This window comes from Ranitomeya imitator, chromosome 2, assembly GCF_032444005.1.
Source record: "Ranitomeya imitator isolate aRanImi1 chromosome 2, aRanImi1.pri, whole genome shotgun sequence".
Classification (NCBI taxonomy): domain Eukaryota; kingdom Metazoa; phylum Chordata; class Amphibia; order Anura; family Dendrobatidae; genus Ranitomeya; species Ranitomeya imitator.
Window position 1 is genome coordinate 23,978,214 of NC_091283.1, and position 10,836 is coordinate 23,989,049.

General features: G+C 49.2%; 1 non-coding gene across 1 annotated transcript; it reads right to left on the minus strand.

Moving 5' to 3' along the window:
• Positions 1-8,918: 8,918 nt before the first annotated feature.
• TRNASTOP-UCA (transfer RNA opal suppressor (anticodon UCA)) lies at positions 8,919-9,005 on the minus strand. The gene has a single exon. It is a non-coding gene; the product is annotated as a tRNA-Sec (tRNA).
• Between the last annotated feature and the right edge of the window lie 1,831 nt (positions 9,006-10,836).

Sequence of the window (10,836 nt, forward strand, 5' to 3'; positions counted from 1 at the left end):
TGCAAGGAAGGACGCGCCCAGGGTCTCTGCTTTTACTGTGGAAGCTCCTCTCATCTTCTCCGAGCCTGCCCAGATCGTCCGGAAAACTCCTCCACCTAGGTCAGGTAAGAGAGGCCTCCCTAGGTGCATGTGAAACCTCTCAACCCCTCACTCTGCATGTTTTGTTGCATATTCATGATAAACGTTTTTCCCTTGATGCTTATGTGGACTCGGGTGCAGCGGGAAATTTTATTAGGTTAGAGGAGGTAATTAAATTTTCTGTCCCTGTTCGGTCTTTAGAGAATCCTCTTTTTCTCGCTTCTGTAGATGGTAAGCCTCTGCAAGAGACTATAACGCAAGTTACGCAGTTGGTAGAGCTTCAGGTTGGGGCTCTTCATTGGGAGAAAATTTTGTTTTTTGTTTTAGCCAACATCTCTCATCCTATTCTTCTCGGTCTTCCGTGGTTGCGGGTCCATGAACCCTTCTTAGATTGGCATAGGGGCAACATTCTTCGTTGGGAAGATTCCTGTCAGACTCATCTGCTGCCGGTGCGTCCTGTGGGTTGTCCCCTGTCCCTCTCCCATTCCTTCTGGGTTGCCCTATGTTTATTCTTCCTTCGCTGATGTTTTTGACAAAAAGGAGGCGGAGACTCTTCCGCCACATCGACCCTACGACTGTCCTATAGACCTCGTTCCTGGTACCACTCCTCCTAGAGGAAGAATCTATCCTCTCTCCTGCAGAGACTCAAGCTATGTCGGACTATGTTCAGGAGAACCTCGCCAGAGGCTTCATTCAAAAATCTTCATCTACAGCTGGAGCAGGTTTCTTTTTTGTGAAAAAGAAGGATGGTACTTTTTATCTCTGTATTGACTACAGAGGGTTAAACAACATTACTGTGAAGAATAAATACCCATTGCCTCTTATTTCAGAACTCTTCGACCGCCTGAGGGGAGCACAAATTTTTACCAAACTTGATCTTCGGGGAGCCTACAACTTGGTCCGTATCCGTGCGGGAGACGAGTGGAAGACCACATTCAACACTCAGCACGGTCACTATGAGTATTTGGTGATGCCATTTGGTCTTTGTAACATTCCTGCCATATTCCAAGAGTTCATCAATGATATCTTTCGAGATTGCCTCTACTCCAGTGTCGTGGTCTACTTGGACGACATCCTCGTCTTCTCTCCAGATTTATCTACTCATCGACGAGACGTTCGCCAAGTCTTACTACGTTTAAGGGAGAATCATCTCTTTGCGAAGATTGAGAAATGTGTCTTTGAACAGTATTCCGTAACCTTCCTGGGTTATATTGTCTCTAAGGATGGCCTGAAGATAAATCCTGAGAAGGTGGCTGCCGTTCTAAATTGGCCACGTCCTTCGGGAGTAAAAGCTATTTAGCAATTTCTGGGCTTTGTGAATTACTATAGCCAATTTATCCCTCATTTCTCCTCCTTGATTAAACCAATTTCTGCTCAGGTCCACAAGGGAGTCGACCCTAACCTTTGGCCTCCGGAGGCCGAAGCTGCCTTCCAAACACTGAAGCAAGAATTTGCTTCAGCACCGGTGCTCCATTGACCGGATACCAATAGACCATTTATTCTTGAAGTGGATGCGTCCTCTATTGGAGCAGTACTTTTACAGGGGTCTAACTCAGGTCGATTAGTCTCCTGTGGGTTTTTCTCTAAAGCATTTTCTCCTCCTGAGCGTAATTATTCCATTGGTGACAAGGAATTACTGACCATTAAATTGGCCTTGGAGGAGTGGCGGTACCTCCTTGAAGGGGTTGTGCTTCCATTCACTATTTTTACGGACCACAAGAATCTAGCCTATTTCCAGTCCGGACAAAGGCTGAATCCTCGACAAGCCAGATGGTCCTTGTTCTTCAGACGTTTCGACTTCGAGCTACATTTCCGACCTGGAAATAAAAACATCAAAGCTGACGCTCTGTCAATGGATAGCACTGCAGCCTTGCAGCGCTGGGGTCCTGGGTTCTAATCCCACCTTGGACAACATCTGCAAGGAGTTTGTATGTTCTCCCCGTGTTTGCGTGGGTTTCCTCCGGGTACTCCGGTTTCCTCCCACATTCCAAAGACATACTGATAGGGAATTTAGATTGTGAGCCCCATCAGGGACAGTGATGATAATGTGTGCAAAACTGTAAAGCGCTGCGGAATATGTTAGCGCTATATAAAAATAAAGATTATTATTATTAAGAGGAGAGACCTGCGCATATTCTTGATCCTGCTAGAATCGTTTCTCTAGCTCCCCTGGATGTGATTACTCCTCCTCTGGGAAAAAACTTTGTGTCAAATCGTGACAAGATGAAAGTTTTATGTTGGGGTAATTCCTCCCGATTCGCTGGACACGTTGGGGGTAAGAAGACTCTCTCACTAATTTCTCGCCATAATTGGTGGCCTTCACTTCGCCAAGATGTCCTGGATTTCGTTGCTTCCTGTTCCTCGTGTGCTAGGAACAAAATTCCTCGACAGCTTCCTTCGGGATCTCTGCATCCACTTCCAGTGCCTTCGGTTCCCTGGAGTCATATTGCAATGGACTTCATCACCAACTTACCGAAGCCTACTAAATGCACAGTAATTTTGGTGGTGGTGGATAGATTTTCTAAAATGGCCCACTTCCATCTCTTTACCTGGTTTACCTTCTGCCCCTGACCTAGCGAGGATGTTCTTACATCAAGTATTTCGACTTCATGGATTCCCTCAGCATATCATGTCCGATTGTGGAGTTCAGTTTACCTCTCGCTTTTGGAGAGCTCTTTGTGGACTTATGAAGGTATCGTTGGATTTTTCTTCTGCATACCATCCCCAGTCCAACGGTCAAGTGGAGCGTGTAAATCAAATTCTCACATCTTATCTTCGCCATTTTACCAATGCTCATCATGATGACTGGGTGTCTCTTCTTCCCTGGGCAGAATTCAGCTTTAATAATCACACTAGTGAATCTTCATCTAAGTCTCCTTTTTTTATTGTTTTTGGGCAACATCCCGGTATTCCTCTCCCTGTTCTCCCCACCTCTGGTGTACCGGCGGCAGATTCCTTGTCCTTGGAATTTTCCAAGATTTGGCAGGAGGCTAAGGAGGCGCTTGAAAGGGCTAGTAGCAGAATGAAAAGGTATGCTGACAAGAGGCGTTTAGATGTTCCTCCGTATCGTCCTGGCGATAAGGTCTGGCTATCCTCTCGCTACATTAGACTCAAGATTCCCTCTCAAAAGTTAGGTCCACGTTACATTGGTCCCTTTGAGATTTCTATCCAAATTAATGATGTAGCTTACAAGTTGAAGTTGCCCACTTCGTTACGCATTCCTAACGCCTTTCATGTATCGCTCCTCAAACCCGCAATTTTTAATCATTTTTATTCAGCTCCGTCGCGTTCTCCTCTACCTATTTCTTCCGATGCCTCTTTTGAAGTTAAGGATATTCTCGGCCCAAGATCCCGGGGGTGCACGCAGGCGCAGTAAACAAAACATCAAGTGATGTCAGTTGTTGGGCAGCGCGAACTGCGCATGCCCAAGGCAGAATATGACCGCGCAGGCGCCTGGACAACTGAAAAACGCCGAGGAGGCGGCGCCCTTCTCGCAGAGTGACGGCTGGGAGGCGTCTGGAAGAGGGGGGAAAGACCTGCCTCCCTGGCGATTTCACAGGTATGAGGGACCAAATTCAAAAGCGATTATTTCTGCAGGGTAACGAACAATAACTAAAAGAGCCACCTTGTCAGAATGCAGCGTTAGTGCTGCACAAGATGGCTCTTTAGTTACAAACGCCTGGGGGGGTGACAGGTTCTCTTTAAGGTCAAAATAGGCTTGGTCATGAAGGGGTTAATAACCCCCCAAAAACACACACACAGCATAGTCATTTATTTGAAATAATGACACAGATTCCTTTAATAATCTTAATCAAACAATACTCACCGAATGCCTAATCCGCCAACATCTCCTGCAATAAAAATAACATAAACCACAATATTACTCACCTGTCCGTAGAGAAGATAATCCAGAATGTCCCACGACGATCCTGATCATTGATGTGACTGCTCTTAAAGACGGCCGGCGATACACTGACAGGAGGTAATCTCCTCCGCAGTGTATGACTGAGCTGTCCGTGAGAGAGGTCACCGGAGTTCATCAGCTGATCAGCTCCAGTGATCTTCTGCGTAGGAAAGTTCTCCATAAAGGTGCCGAGGGCACCCTCACCTGATGAACTCCGGTGACCTCTCTAATGGCAGCTCAGTGCTTTACACTGCGGGGGGCGTAATCACCTCCTGTCAGTGTGTCGCCGGCGGCCGGGTAGAGCGGTCACAGCTGTTCTACATGTGAGGTCACGGTGGGACACTCTGGATTATGTGGACTACAGCGGACAGGGAGTATATGGTGGTTTATTATTTTTCATTTTTTCTAGGAGACAAGGGCGTCGGGATTTGGTGTGAGGTGAGTATAATGGGTTTTTATGTGAATTTGTATGTAATTTTACTTTTATTTCTTTAGCAGTGAGCACAGGCGCCAGCAGATGATACTACTCTCCCATCATCGGCACCTGCAGTCACTGTTATCAATGACAGCAGCCATAGTCCGATGGGAGCAGTAGTATCGTCAGCCCACGCCAGTGGGTGACAGTCACAGCTGCAGGGTCACACTGACATCTGATGGCATGACCCCGCAGCGCTCTGACCGACAGTCTGCGGTAGTGTTACCACGGGTAACAGTCACAGCTGCGGGGTCACGCTGACATGACGGCATGACCCCGCAGCGCTCTGACCGTCAGTCTGCGGTAGTGTTACCGTGGGTAATAGTCACAGCTGCGGGTCACTGTTATGACCTGGTGGTGAGGACAATAATGGACCTGGTGGTTAAGAGCACACGGAATGACCTGATAGTTACTAATAATACAGGACAAGCTCTGAGACGTGGGAACTCTGCTGACCACAATCCCTAAACCTATGACACACACTAGAAATAGCCGTGGAGCGCTCCTGACGCTCCCTAGGCACCTCATCACAGCCTAAGGAACTAGCTAGCCCTAAAGATAGAAAAATAAAGCCTACCTTGCCTCAGAGAAATTCCCCAAAGGAACAGGCAGCCCCCCACATATAATGACTGTGAGTTAAGATGAAAATTACAAACACAGAGATGAAATAGATTTAGCAAAGTGAGGCCCGACTTACTGAACAGACAGAGGATAGGAAAGGTAACTTTGCGGTCAGCACAAAAACCTACAAAAAGACCACGCAGAGGGCGCAAAAAGACACTCCGCACCGACTCACGGTGTGGAGGCGCTCCCTCTACGTCCCAGAGCTTCCAGCAAGCAAGACAAAAATCAAAATAGCAAGCTGGACAGAAAAAATAGCAAACAGAGAAAAACAAGCAGGAACTTAGCTTCTGCTGGGAAGACAGGTCACAAGAACGATCCAGGAGCGAACTAGACCAATACTGGAACATTGACAGGTGGCATGGAGCAATGATCTAGGTGGAGTTAAATAGAGCAGCCAGCTAACGAATTAACCTCGTCACCTGTGGAAGGAACCTCAGAAGCCGCAGCTCCACTCACAACCACCAGAGGAAGCCCATGGACAGAACCAGCCGAAGTACCATTCATGACCACAGGAGGGAGCTTAACAACAGAATTCACAACAGGTCACGCTGACATCTGATGGCATGACCCCACAGCGCTCTGACCGACAGTCTACGGTAGTGTTACCACGGGTAACAGTCACAGCTGCGGGGTCACGCTGACATCTGATGGCATGACCCTGCAGCGCTCTGACAGTCGAAGGGTATGTTTCCGCATTCACGAAACACTGCGTTTTTGACGCTGCGTTGAGCTGCAGCGTCAAAAACGCAGCTTCCAGATGTTACAGCATAGTGGAGGGGATTTCATGAAATCCCGTCTCCACTATGCATAAGACGCATGCGGCATACCCACGGAAACGCACTTGCGGTGCGTCTTTTAAGAAAGCAGCATGTCCTTACATTGCAGAAAAAATGTAAGGACAACACAGGTGACCTGCCAGTGACCTCAGGTGCAGATTTGTTCAGGATTTTATCTGCATAAAATCCTGACCAAATCCTGACCGTGTAAACATATAGGGTATGTTTCCACGTTCAGGAAACGCTGCGTGTTCGACGCTGCATAGACGCAGCGGCAAACACGCAGCGTCCAGATGTTACAGCATAGTGGAGGGGACTTAATCAAATCCTGCCTCCACTATGCGTGGTAACACGCAAACGGCGGCCCTGTGATTCCGGACATGCGATGCGTCTTTTTAGATCGCAGCATGTCCGTTTACCTTGCGGCGATGCTGCACCGCCGCAAGGTATAACACAGGGCCCTATGTGTGGGGTGCGATGATACCGGATGTGTGCAATGAACACGTCCGGCATCATCGCGTCCCCAGAAGGGGGCGGAGCGATTTTGCCGCTCCGTCCAAACCACCGGCCATCCTGAATGTCGACACGTACCCTTAGGGTATGTGTCCACGTTCAGGATTGCATCAGGATTTGGTCAGGATTTTATGCAGGTAAAATCCTGACCAAATCTGCACCTGAGGTCACTGGCAGGTCACCTGCGTTGTTATTGCATTTTTTCTGCAATGTAAGGACATGCTGCGTTCTTAAGGCTATGTTCACACTTTGCAGATTTTGCTGCGGATCCGCAGCGGATTTGACCGCTGCGGATCCGCAGCAGTTTCCCATGAGTTTACATTTCAATGTAAACCTATGGGAAACAAAAAACGCTGTGCACATGCTGCAGAAAAATCCGCGCGGAAACGCTGTGGATTACATTCCGCAGCATGTCACTTCTTTTCTGCGGATTTTCACCTGCTCCAATAGAAAACTGCAGATGAAAATCCGCAGAAGAAAACGCAGTAAAAACCGCAATAAATCCGCAGTAAAAACCGCAACGGGTTTTCACTGCGGATTTTGGAATTCTGCTGCGGAAAAATCCGCAGTGGAATCCGCAAAGTGTGAACATAGCCTTACCCCTTCATGATCTTGGGATTTTTCATTTTTCCGTGTTCGTTTTTCACTCCCCTCCTTCCCAGAGCCATAACTTTTTTATTTTTCCGTCAATTTGGCCATGTGAGGGCTTATTTTTTGCGGGACGAGTTGTACTTTTGAACGACATCATTGGTTTTAGCATGTCGTGTACTAGAAAACGGGAAAAAAATTTCAAGTGCGGCGAAATTGCAAAAAAAGTGCAATCCCACACTTGTTTTTTGTTTGGCTTTTTTGCTAGGTTCACTAAATGCTAAAACTGACTTGACATTATGATTCTACAGGTCAGTACGAGTTCATAGACACCTAACATGACTAGGTTATTTTTTATCTAAGTGGTGAAAAAAAATTCCAAACTTTGCTAAAAAAAATAAAATAAAAATTGCGCCATTTTCCGATACTCGTAGCGTCTCCATTTTTCGTGATCTGGGGTCGGTTGAGGGCTTATTTTTTGCGTGCCGAGATGACGTTTTTTAATGATAGCATTTTGGTGCAGATACGTTCTTTTGATCGCCCGTTATTGCATTTTAATGCAATGTCGCAGCGACCTAAAAAAACGTAATTCTGGCGTGTCTAATTTTTTTCTCGCTACGCCGTTTAGCGATCAGGTTAATGCTTTTTTTTAATTGATAGATCGGGCGATTCTGAGCGCGGCGATACCAAACATGTGTAGATTTGATTTTTTTTTATTGATTTATTTTGATTGGGGCGAAAGGGGGGTGATTTAAACTTTTATATTTTTTTCACATTTTTTTTTTTTTTTTTTTTTTACTTTTGCCATGCTTCAATAGCCTCCATGGGAGGCTAGAAGCAGGCACAACGCGATTGGCTCTGCTACATTGCAGCGATCTGCTGTTCGCTGCTATGTAGCAGAAATGGAGGTGTGCTGTGAGCGCCAACCACAGGGTGGCGCTCACAGCTGCCGGTCATCAGTAACCATAGAGGTCTCAAGGATCTCTATGGTTACAATGGAGACGCATCGCCGACCCCCGATCATGTGACGGGGGTCGGCGATGACGTCATTTCCGGCCGCCCGGCCGGATGCGGTAGTTAAATGCCGCTGTCTGCGTTTGACAGCGGCATTTAACTAGTTAATAGGTGCGGGCAGATCGCGATTCTGCTCGCGCCTATTACGGGCACATGTCAGCTGTTCAAAACAGCTGACATGTCCCGGCTTTGGTGCGGGCTCACCGCCGGAGCCTGCATCAAAGCAGGGGAGCTGACCTCGGACGTACTATCCCGTCCGAGGTCAAATAGGGGTTAAAAGACGCGCCACATGTGCGTTTCCGCGGGTCTGCCGCATGCGTCTTTTAATGCATAGTGGAGATGGGATTTCATGAAATCCCCTCCACTATGCTGTAACATGTGGACGCTGCGTTTCCTGAACGTGGACACATAACCTTACTGGTGGTAGCGTTACTGCCGATAAGAACCGCCACGCTGGTGTTTGACAGAGTTGACAGCGTGGGAAACACCATAGGGCGCCGGTAAAACGCAAAACAAAAACTCAGCAAATCCGCACACAGTTCTCTACCTGCGTTTTTGCTGTGGATTTGACTGACTCAATGGGAGTCAATGGGTGAAAAACGCTGCAGAACCGCACAAAAAAGTCACATGCTGCAGAAAAAAACGCTGCAAATACGGAAATTTACTGACCGTGTGTAGAACACTGCAGGATTGTCACAACTGGCAGAAGGATTCCACAGCGTTTTTGGCCCATTTCTGTGCTGAAAAACAGCCGCAAAAACGCATCAAAACCGCGCTGTGCACACAGCCAACAGTGCAGGTGAGATAAGAGCCGCAGTCAGAGTCTGCAGAGTCAGGAACAGAAAAAAAGGGAAAAAAATTTGAGGCAAAAAAAAAAAAGCGGAGAGTGACGGATATTCCCAGCGCCAGTTCACATGTGGCCGCGTCTCCCTGCGGTTTCCTCCTCCGCCCGGAGGGTGGAATTGAACCACTCTGTCCCTAGACAGCTACAGGTTTGAAGCCTGCACCCCAGACCACTGAGGATCATCCGGGCGGGAGCAATGGCGGCTGCGCGGCTATATAACGGCCGCCGGCCCGGAGACACCTGACTCATGGAGAGCGCGGCACGGAGCCTCCGGTACCGGCCTCCTGGCTCCTCGCGAGACGCTCCGTGATTACAGACGCCTCCGGTGACCGGGAATTGGTGCAGCGACCGGAGAAACCCGAGGAAACGGAAGGCGGGGCGTATGCAAATGAGCGCAATGCACGCTGGTCCGCAGGAAAACTCGATGACTGTGAGAGCGGGCCAGCGCTGAGGGTGAGATGCTCTGCAGACACCGGACGGTGGTGGCGAGAAGCTCTGCAGCAGCGAAGGGTCAGGCCGTGAGTCAGAGACAGCGCGTCAGAGGAGCTGACGGAGAGAGGAGGCGACCCCGGCGAGCGGGGGGCTACACACAGCGGCTAATAATAGCCCGAGCTATAAATAGCCCGCGAGCTGACGTGTGAGCACGGCGCGCAGCCTGCTGGAAGCACAGGGACGGAGAGTCACCCATGGCAACGGGAGTCACCCATAGCAACCGGCCTGTGCAGTCACCCATAGCAACGGGAGAGTCACCCATAGCAACCGGCCTGTGCAGTCACCCATAGCAACGGGAGAATCACCCATAGAAACCGGTCTGTGCAGGAAACCAATATGCTGCAGTCACCCATGGCAACGGGAGTCACCCATAGCAACCGGCCTGTGCAGTCACCCATAGCAACGGGAGAATCACCCATAGAAACCAGTCTGTGCAGGAAACCAATATGCTGCAGTCACCCATAGCAACAGGAGTCACCCATAGCAACCGGCCTGTGCAGTCACCCATAGCAACGGGAGTCACCCATAGAAACCGGTCTGTGCAGTCACCCATAGCAACGGGAGAATCACCCATAGAAACCGGTCTGTGCAGTCACCCATAGCAACGGGAGAATCACCCATAGAAACCAGTCTGTGCAGGAAACCAATATGCTGCAGTCACCCATAGCAACAGGAGTCACCCATAGCAACCGGCCTGTGCAGTCACCCATAGCAACGGGAGTCACCCATAGCAACCGGCCTGTGCAGTCACCCATAGCAACGGGAGAATCACCCATAGAAACCGGTCTGTGCAGGAAACCAATATGCTGCAGTCACCCATGGCAACGGGAGTCACCCATAGCACCCGGCCTGTGCAGTCACCCATAGCAACGGGAGAATCACCTATAGAAACCGGTCTGTGCAGGAAACCAATATGCTGCAGTCACCCATAGCAACGGGAGTCACCCATAGCAACGGGCCTGTGCAGGAATCCATAGCAACAAGAGAGTCACCCATAGCAACCATCCTGTGCAGTCACCCAAAGCAATGGGAGAGTCACCCATAGAAACCGGCCTGTGCAGTCACCCATAGCAACGGGAGAATCACCCATAGAAACCGGTCTGTGCAGGAAACCAATATGCTGCAGTCACCCATAGCAACGGGAGTCACCCATAGCAACGGGCCTGTGCAGGAAACCATAGCAACAAGAGAGTCACCCATAGCAACCATCCTGTGCAGTCACCCAAAGCAATGGGAGAGTCACCCATAGAAACCGGCCTGTGCAGTCACCCATAGCAACGGGAGAATCACCCATAGAAACCGGTCTGTGCAGGAAACCAATATGCTGCAGTCACCCATGGCAACGGGAGTCACCCATAGCAACCGGCCTGTGCAGTTACCCATAGCAACGGGAGAGTCACCCATAGAAACCGGTCTGTGCAGGAAACCAATATGCTGCAGTCACCCATAGCAACGGGAGAGTCACCCATAGCAACTGGCCTGTGCAGTCACCCATAGCAACGGGAGAGTCACCCATAAAAACCGGTCT